This window comes from Procambarus clarkii, chromosome 63, assembly GCF_040958095.1.
Source record: "Procambarus clarkii isolate CNS0578487 chromosome 63, FALCON_Pclarkii_2.0, whole genome shotgun sequence".
NCBI lineage: Eukaryota > Metazoa > Arthropoda > Malacostraca > Decapoda > Cambaridae > Procambarus > Procambarus clarkii.
Genome location: NC_091212.1, coordinates 13,510,098 through 13,520,097, shown reverse-complemented (window position 1 = coordinate 13,520,097; position 10,000 = coordinate 13,510,098).

Here is a 10,000-nt window from a genome sequence, read left to right as displayed (position 1 = left end):
TTTGTTGTTGTGTCTGGCATGATGCATGAGTGATGTACGAAAGGGTCTCGTATTATGAGGGGTGGGGGGGGGGGAGGTAGGAGGGAGTGGCTTCAACTCCTTGTAAAAATTTCTGTGTCTGAGCGAGTTAACCTGTTAGGCCTATAAGGTCCTGTAGGTGTGCCACTGACCTCCCCTCCCTCCTGGAATGCAACCCACAACAGCCAGGTTGCTCCAGGGCGCCTATTTATAGCTAGTAGACACGAAGACCAAGAGTGCAAGGTGTTGAGTGCAAGGAAGCGTCGACATCTTAACGCCCCGTAGAGTGCATAATATGACACAGGTTGCTACACCTGTTGTACCACCTGTACTCACCCTTTGTACATCCCATCCTCCTCTTTACAGTGTACTTTTATGTAACTGCACCATAGTACACATACTGACGTACTAAGCAATTAGATTGTGAAATTTGGCACTTTTCTCTCCCCCCCCAAAAAATGCAGCTAAAAACTAATTTTCCTAGGCCTAGATAGCACATATATGTAGTATAGTAAGCTTCAGATAGGAAGTTTAGATTAGTTTAGATTGGGTTAGGTTAGGTTAGGTTAGGTTAGGTTAGGTTAGGTTAGGTTAGGTCAGGTCAGGTCAGGTCAGGTCAGGTTAGGTTAGGTTAGGTTAGGTTAGGTTAGGTTAGGTTAGGTTAGGTCAGGTTAGGTTAGGTTAGGTTAGGTTAGGTTAGGTTAGGTTAGGTTAGGTTAGGTTAGGTTAGGTTAGGTTAGGTTAGATTGGGTTAGGTTAGGTTAGGTTAGGTTAGGTTGTCTTTGCAACATAAATACTAAAACCTCTTCCGGTTTGTTCAAATTAAATAGCAAAAATTTCTACTTTGTAATGGTCCCCCTTGCAAACACACAACGTAACTATATTTTCCGCTTGTTACAACTTGTTATAGAGTTGTTACATAGTGTTAACAACGTTTTTATGACGTATTAGATCGTTGTTACAACTTGTTAGATGTTGTTAAATACTTGTACGAACATTGTAGCAACGTTGTAATTTCATTGTTTGGCAGGCCATTGAATAATATATGAACTATGGTCCTGATCATTACTATAAGTAGTAACTAAACAGGACGATGTTTAGTCACTAGGCAGTGACTGCACTAGGTGACTACACTAGGCAGAGTAGCCTAGTCTGCTACTGGCTTCTCTGCCTAGTCCATGAATCTCACGCCCTATAATTTTGGCTGGTAATTTGTTTTATAAACTCACAACCCTGTTTCCAAGCCCGTATTTACCCTGGTCTTTGCTAAACCTACACTTCACCAGTTGATTTCAAAGTTCTATATTGTGTTGATGTATTTAGCGTTTATATATAAGCTCTCTTTTATATCCTTTTATCAATTTATATACTGAGGCTTTTTTAATTCCTTCCCGCTATGAAGGTTTCTAATTCCTATGGTTAATTTTGTCATTCGTGCAGGTTTGATGCACCCGCTAGTCAACCACAGCCTCGTGGATCACAGATGAACCTCGCTCACTTGGTAACCCAGGTACGGATGAACTACAGAACCTTTTACTGTACATAGGGTCCCCTGACTGCGCAGGATAACCCCCTGACTGCGCAGGATAACCCCCTGACTGCGCAGGATAACCCCCTGACTGCGCAGGATAACCCCCTGACTGCGCAGGATAACCCCCTGACTGCGCAGGATAACCACCTGACTGCGCAGGATAACCCCCTGACTGCGCAGGATAACCCCCTGACTGCGCAGGATAACCCCCTGACTGCGCAGGATAACCACCTGACTGTGCAGGATAACCCCCTGACTGCGCAGGATAACCCCCTGACTGCGCAGGATAACCCCCTGACTGCGCAGGATAACCCCCTGACTGCGGAGGATAACCCCTGACTGCGCAGGATAACCCCCTGACTGCGCAGGATAACCACCTGACTGCGCAGGATAACCCCCTGACTGCGCAGGATAACCCCCTGACTGCGCAGGATAACCCCCTGACTGCGCAGGATAACCACCTGACTGCGCAGGATAACCCCCTGACTGCGCAGGATAACCCCCTGACTGCGCAGGATAACCCCCTGACTGCGGAGGATAACCCCTGACTGCGCAGGATAACCCCCTGACTGCGCAGGATAACCCCCTGACTGCGCAGGATAACCCCCTGACTGCGCAGGATAACCTCTCCCCCCCCTCCCAGACTCCGCGTTTCAATAACGTACTTATGCTAATTCAACTTAAATTAATAATCCTAATTACGCATATCTTTGCCCCGGGTACCTGTCAGCCTACACGCTTCCTCAAATATTTCCTAGAATACTGCGCGGTCCGCAGGGATTAGACTTGCTGAGAAAATCCGTTGGAGCAGTAATGAGGGATCGAACGCATGCTTCTAGCGACTAGATCACCATATCGTGGTTTAGTCGGGAGAAGCGTGTGTTTGGGAACATCTACCCTCATAGGTTCGAGTTCTCATCACTGCTCCTACGGGCGTTCTCAATGATGTAGTCACGTTAATGTGTGTGTATGTGTGTGTGTGTGTGTATGTGTGTGTGTGTGTGTGATTTAGATTTACTCGTAATTAAACATTTTATGTATTTGCAATCTTTGATTGCATAAACGCTGAGGAGTTTGTTGCAAGGATGACATAGCTGATTGGGGGGAGGGAAAGGGGGTAGGTGGGGAATTAGGGAAGGGGGGGGGGGTAGTGAAATGAGCAGGTTTGTTTAATCACTGTTGAGATAGTTTAGCGTGTATATACTAGTCTGATCACTTGCGCACGCGCGTGGTGAAACATACTCATGCTCTCCCAGGATGCAGGCCACAACAGTTGCCTAACTCCCTGGTGCCTATTTAACCTGATGCACCTGTTCGTCTAGTGGTAAAAGGAAATTAAACCCAACTCGATTGCGAGCCGAGGACGTAGACAGCTGCGCTACAGACCCAATATCGTGGAAATAACACCAGAGAACGCAAACAACAACTTGAGTAATAGTTTATAACTTAAGTTCCTAAAGGAGATGGGTGAGGAACTTGTTAGGTAAACTTAGAGACTCAAGAGCGGCCAGTTTCCTGTTCCAGCGCCGGAGTGTCGCGATCCAGAGAGGAAAAATGCTTGAATCAGGTTATCTTACGTATCTTGAGATGATTTCGGGGTTTAGCGTCCCTGCGGCCCGGTCCTTGACCAGGCCTCCTGTTTTTTTAACCCCCCCCCACCCAGGAAGCAGCTCGTATAGCAGCTATCTAACTCCCAGGTACCTATTTACTGCTAGGTAAACAGGTGACATCAGGGTGAAAGAAACTCTGCTCATTTGTTTCCGCCGGGGATCGAACCCGGAACCTTTGGACTACGAATCCCGACCGCTGTCCACCCAGCCGTCGATGCGAGTACATTGACTCACTATGAGTCCATGTCCTCGTTTCTTGTACCTTGTGTTTCCTTAAGGTTTTCGGGTTTTAACCTAAAATAACCTAAAATAACACCTAGATAACTTTACACCTAGATAACTTTACACCTAGATAACTTTACACCTAGATAACTTTACACCTAGATAACTTTACACCTAGATAACTTTACACCGAGGTAACTTTACACCTAGATAACTTTACACCTAGATAACTTTACACCTAGGTAACTTTACACCTAGGTAACTTTACACCTAGGTAACTTTACACCTAGGTAACTTTACACCTAGGTAACTTTACACCTAGGTAACTTTACACCTAGGTAACTTTACACCTAGATAACTTTACACCTAGGTAACTTTACACCTAGATAACTTTACACCTAGATAACTTTACACTTAGATAACTTTACACCTAGATAACTTTACACCTAGATAACTTGAATTTATCACTGTTAAACTTCATTAATATGAGCTTTGTAGTTTTTCAACGTCTTCTACTGAAGTCAATTTAAGAGTAAACATGAAAATACTTTTGCAGGCGATGAGTCACAATAACGTGGCTGAAGTATGTTGACCAGACCACACACTAAAAGTTGAAGGGACGACGACGTTTCGGTCCGTCCTGGACCATTCTCAAGTCGATTGTGACGGACCGAAACGTCGTCGTCCCTTCAACTTTTAGTGTGTGGTCTGGTCAACATGAAAATACTTTATTGTATTTGTCTTGTATTTGTGCAGTAGTTGTATTTGTCATCTGCAAAAAGATGACACGAAGCTCTGACTTGTATTTTTTTTTTTTTGACATAGGGGAGCCGGTCGGCCGAGCAGACAGCACGCTGGACTTGTGATCCTGTGGTCCCGGGTTCGATCCCGGGCGCCGGCGAGAAACAATGGGCAGAGTTTCTTTCACTCTATGCCCCTGTTACCTAGCAGTAAATAGGTACCTGGGAGTTAGTCAGCTGTCGCGGGCTGCTTCCTAGGGGTGGAGGCCTGGTCGAGGACCGGGCCGCGGGGACACTAAAGCCTCGGAATCATCTCAAGATAACAAGAAGATACGAGAATGAGAAAAAGCAGTGGTGCATGGACTGTGCCCTGAGACACGGATCCATTCAACTGTGCTTGCACTCGATTTTTATCAGAGTGGCTGTTCACTCAAGGGCCGCACTCGGCAAGAATGCCTTTGCCAAGTCCGTGTATTCCGCATTGTGGTGTTCAAAGGCATGAGTAATGTTGTCATAGTTGTGGAGTAGCTGTGAGGGGCATGATCTTACAGGCATGATCTTACAGGCATGATCTTACAGGCATGATCTTACAGGCATGATCTTACAGGCATGATCTTACAGGTATGATCTTGCAGGTATGATCTTGCAGGGGCGATCTTGCAGGGGCGATCTTGCAGGGGCGATCTTGCAGGGGCGATCTTGCAGGGGCGATCTTGCAGGGGCGATATTGTAGTCACGATCTTGCAGGGACGATCTTGCAGGGGCGATCTTGCAGGGGCGATCTTGCAGGGGCGATCTTGCAAGGGCGATCTTGCAGGGGCGATCTTGCAAGGGCGATCTTGCAGGGGCGATCTTGCAGGGGCGATCTTGCAGGGACGATCTTGCAGGGGCGATCTTGCAGGGGCGACCTTGCAGGGGCGATATTGTAGTCACGATCTTGCAGGGACGATCTTGCAGGGGCGATCTTGCAGGGGCGATCTTGCAGGGGCGATCTTGCAGGGGCGACCTTGCAGGGGCGATATTGTAGTCACGATCTTGCAGGGACGATCTTGCAGGGGCGATCTTGCAGGGACGATCTTGCAGGGGCGATCTTGCAGGGGCGATCTTGCAGGGGCGATCTTGCAGGGGCGATTTTGCAGGGGCGATCTTGTAGTGACGATCTTGCAGGGGCGATCTTGCAGGCACAATCTTGTAGGCACGATCTTGCAGGCATGAGAGGCTCCAAAGCTATGTTGGCCTGGGGTTATGGTAAGGAGGGAATTATCAGGGGGAAAGCGCCATGCCATGACGACTATATAGCACTGGGAAGGGGTCAGGATAAGGATTTGGGATGGGACGGCGGAAAGGAATGGTGCCCAACTACTTGGATGGTCGGGGATTGAACGCCGATCTGCATGAATCGAGACCGTCGCTCTACCGTCCAGCCCAAGTGGTTGGAACAAGATTTGGGATGGGACGGAGGGAAAGGAATGGTACCTGGAGGTTCATTCTTCATTTGCCTTGAAATAATGAATGCAACTGAATTTGCCTAACCAGAAACGTCCAAACCTAAGCAACTTACCTATATACCCATCGATGTTGACACATAGAAAACGTCAACTTAACGATGATTTAACATTTTGACGTCGGATGGAAAACGGGTTGGTCGATTGTTAAAAAAAAAAAATGGGAACCTGCAGCGTTTGTGTGAAAATAATAATTACAGGGTAGACTGAAGCGTTGCCGCGTCCCCGGCCTTGACTTGTCTCCGGTACTGCGTTTAACCCGTTTGTAAAGTTGATGAAGTCTGGTCCAAGGACAAGAGGCCCCGCTGCCCCCTTCCCCCCTCACTAACATTCTCTCTCTCTCCCTTCCCCCCCCCCCCTCCTCTCTGTCCTTCCCACAATGGAAGGACAGAGATAAACAATGGAACGGTAACTCTACAAGCTAACCTGTTCTAGGCCGATATAAGAAATCCTTGGCTTGATGTACGCTAAGTTGTTAGGTCTTTTAACCCTGTCGTAGCTCAGTCGATTAAGGCAGTGTCTGGGATGCTCCCGGACCCAGGTTCGAATCCTCGTCACAGCCCTTGTGGATTTGTTCATTAGGTCTAAGTATATATATATACTAAGCCTACGTCAGCTTAGGTTTGTTGGTTACTCTCTACAAAATTATACACAATGTGTACCTGGATCTTACCTGAAGAGAGTTACGGGAGTATTTCTACTCCCCGAACCCGCCCTGGGGCGAGGTTCGACTTGATAACTGGATCCAACAGGCTGTTGCTCTGAGCGGTCCACATATCTACTACAACCCTTTTGGTCCGGCACTTCTTGAAAGAACTTAACTAATTATTTTTTGACGTCCACCTTTGTTCCGGCAATATTTCTAATGCTTGCTGGGAGGGTGTTGAACAGCTGTGGACCTCTGATGTTCAGACAGTGTTCTCTGATTGTGCCTATGGCGCATCTACTCCTCGCTGGTTATATTCTGCATTTCCTTCCGTATCTTTCGTCCCAGTATGTTGTTATTCTACTGTGGAAATTTGGGACCTGGTGTTCCAATATCTACCATGTATATATTATTTGATACTCTCTAGTCTCCTTTCCGAAGCGTACATTTTGAGTGTTTTGGGAATTTCCCAATAGTTTAGGAGTTTTATCGTTTCTATGCGTGCCGTATATGTTATGTATTTCCTTTCAGAAATCTCTCCCGCTCTGAAAGGGAAAGTTGAGTACTGAGTAGTACTCAAGACGGGACAGCACCAGTGATTTCAATAGTATTAACATTGCTGTGGGGGTCTCTGGATGTGAACGTTCTCATAATCCATCCTATCATTTTCCTGGCCGCAGTTATATTAGCTCGGTTATGTTCACTAAATGTCAGGTCGTCAGACATCATAATTCTCAGATCTTTTACATGTTGCTTTCCTTCTATGAGTAGGTCTGATTGTGCCCTGGACCTTGTTTCGTTTAAGTTCCTCGTTTCCACCATACCTAAGTACCTGGAACTTGTCATCGTTAATCATCATGTTATTTTCAATTGCCCAATCGAAGATTTTATTCACATCTGTCTGCAGTTTTTCAGTGTCTTCCACGGATAAAATTACCATGCTGATTTTTGTATAATTTGCGTGAATCTTTGCATAGAATTTTGTCTGATACAAGAATGAGAAAGAGTAGTGGTGCAAGGACTGTGCCCTAGGGTACAGACCTTTTCACTTGGACTTGAACTTGATCATATTTGATTGACTTTCTCTCTGTGAACAAATCCACCAGGGCCGTGACGAGGATTCGAACCTGCGTCCTTACTTCTCATATACTTTCTCTTTATGTTTTGTCTGACAAAGTTGAAAGTCCAACGTCCCACTTTATCCGTTATTTCTATTGATCTCATGTTTATGGGCTAATCACTCCATGGTCACATCTGTCGAATACCTTTACGAAGTCTGTGTAAACTACATCTGCACTTCGTTTTTCCTTTAAATGCTTCTGTGGTTTTGTCATAGTGGTTGAGTAATTGCGAAAGAGAGAATCATCCCGTACTAAATCCATGTTGACCTGGGTTGTGAAGTTAATTGTTTTCCATAAAAACTGGAGATTTGATTCCTAATTACACTTTTAAAAACTTGTGTGATGTTAATGCAACTGGTCTATAGTTTTGGCTAATGCTTTACTACCTCCTTTGTGCAGAGGAGCTATATCTGCTGATTTAAGTGCTGCTGGTATCTATGTCTGTTACCTGTTACCTAGCAGTAAATTAGGTACCTGGGTGTTAGTCAGCTGTCACGGGCTGCTTCCTGGGGGTGGAGGCCTGGTCGAGGACCGGGCCGCGGGGTCACTAAAAAAGCCCCGAAATCATCTCAAGATAACCTCAAGATAACCTCAAGATGTCCCTGAATCCAGGCTCTTTCTCTATATTACCGCTCGCGCTACTGGTACTTTACATTTCTTGATGAACATTCAATTCAACGAGTCCGGACCTGGGGCTAACTTTGATTAGATACTTGTGAAACTTTAATAAATCTTTTAGTCTAAGCATATTGCATACTAGGGAAGGGAAGGGAAGAGAATTATCAGGGAAAAGTGTCAAGCCACTACGACTATATAGCACTGGGAAGGGATCAGGATAAAGATTTGGGATGGGACGCAGGGAAAGGAATGGTGCCCAAGCACTTGTGGACGGTCGGGGATCGAACGCCGACCTGCATGAAGCGAGGCTACCGCTTCTACCGTCCAGCCCAAGTGGTTGGGCTGCATCCTAGGGTGTCTTAAAATTCTAATGTTAAATACTTCATGGTGTTATTTCTACTAAAATTCATTAAACTATATTTGTATGTGAATTCCACGTTTAGGTATAAATTTCAAAAGGATAAAACAAAATTATTTCTACTATCTTGTCCCCCTGAGTAATTTAGGTAATTAAAAAAAAAACTTGTCGGGCTATTTATATAACTAGACGCGTATTTCCTGTCGTATAGCCTCCGGTGCTGTCACCAGCCACACGCCGACACCGACGCCGACACTGACGCCGACACCACTATAGAAATGATTTACGAGTGAAGGAAACTGCGGAAGGTATTTTTTATCCCTACGAATCGGCTCCTATTTATATCCACTGGAAGTCATTCATGTCTCAAATCTATTTATATATGTCTAACCTACGCTTGAAACAATAAAGTATGAACCGCCCCTCTCCACGTCTGTTACCTGGTAATATGTTCCATACAGGCCGCCTTGCCCCATATACAGGCCGCCTCGCCCCATATACACGCCGCCTCGCCCCATATACACGCCGCCTCGCCCCATATACAGGCCGCCTCGCCCCATATACAGGCCGCCTTGCCCCATATACAGGCCGCCTCGCCCCATATACACGCCGCCTCGCCCCATATACAGGCCGCCTCGCCCCATATACAGGCCGCCTTGCCCCATATACAGGCCGCCTCGCCCCATATACAGGCCGCCTTGCCCCATATACAGGCCGCCTTGCCCCATATACAGGCCGCCTCGCCCCATATACAGGCCGCCTTGCCCCATATACAGGCCGCCTTGCCCCATATACAGGCCGCCTCGCCCCATATACAGGCCGCCTTGCCCCATATACAGGCCGCCTCGCCCCATATACAGGCCGCCTCGCCCCATATACAGGCCGCCTCGCCCCATATACAGGCCGCCTCGCCCCATATACAGGCCGCCTCGCCCCATATACAGGCCGCCTCGCCCCATATACAGGCCGCCTCGCCCCATATACAGGCCGCCTCGCCCCATATACAGGCCGCCTCGCCCCATATACAGGCCGCCTCGCCCCATATACAGGCCGCCTCGCCCCATATACAGGCCGCCTCGCCCCATATACAGGCCGCCTCGCCCCATATACAGGCCGCCTCGCCCCATATACAGGCCGCCTCGCCCCATATACACGCCGCCTCGCCCCATATACAGGCCGCCTCGCCCCATATACAGGCCGCCTCGCCCCATATACACGCCGCCTCGCCCCATATACACGCCGCCTTGCCCCATATACACGCCGCCTTGCCCCATATACACGCCGCCTTGCCCCATATACAGGCCGCCTTGCCCCATATACACGCCGCCTTGCCCCATATACAGGCCGCCTTGCCCCATATACACGCCGCCTTGCCCCATATACACGCCGCCTTGCCCCGTGACTGTACAAACGGTTGGGCAATGCGTCTCGGGAAGCACAAGGACGTTGGCACGATGCTACCATCCTGCTCCGAAGATTGTCTCATATATCAACTTATTATGATTTCATTGTGTAATAAAATTATCAAGAGAAAACGGTGTTGTTTCAGATTTAGCTACTGAGAACGAAGTGTCCATGTAGCACGGGCTATGGTGAGCCCAGAGAAAACGCTAAGCCATTACGACTTAATA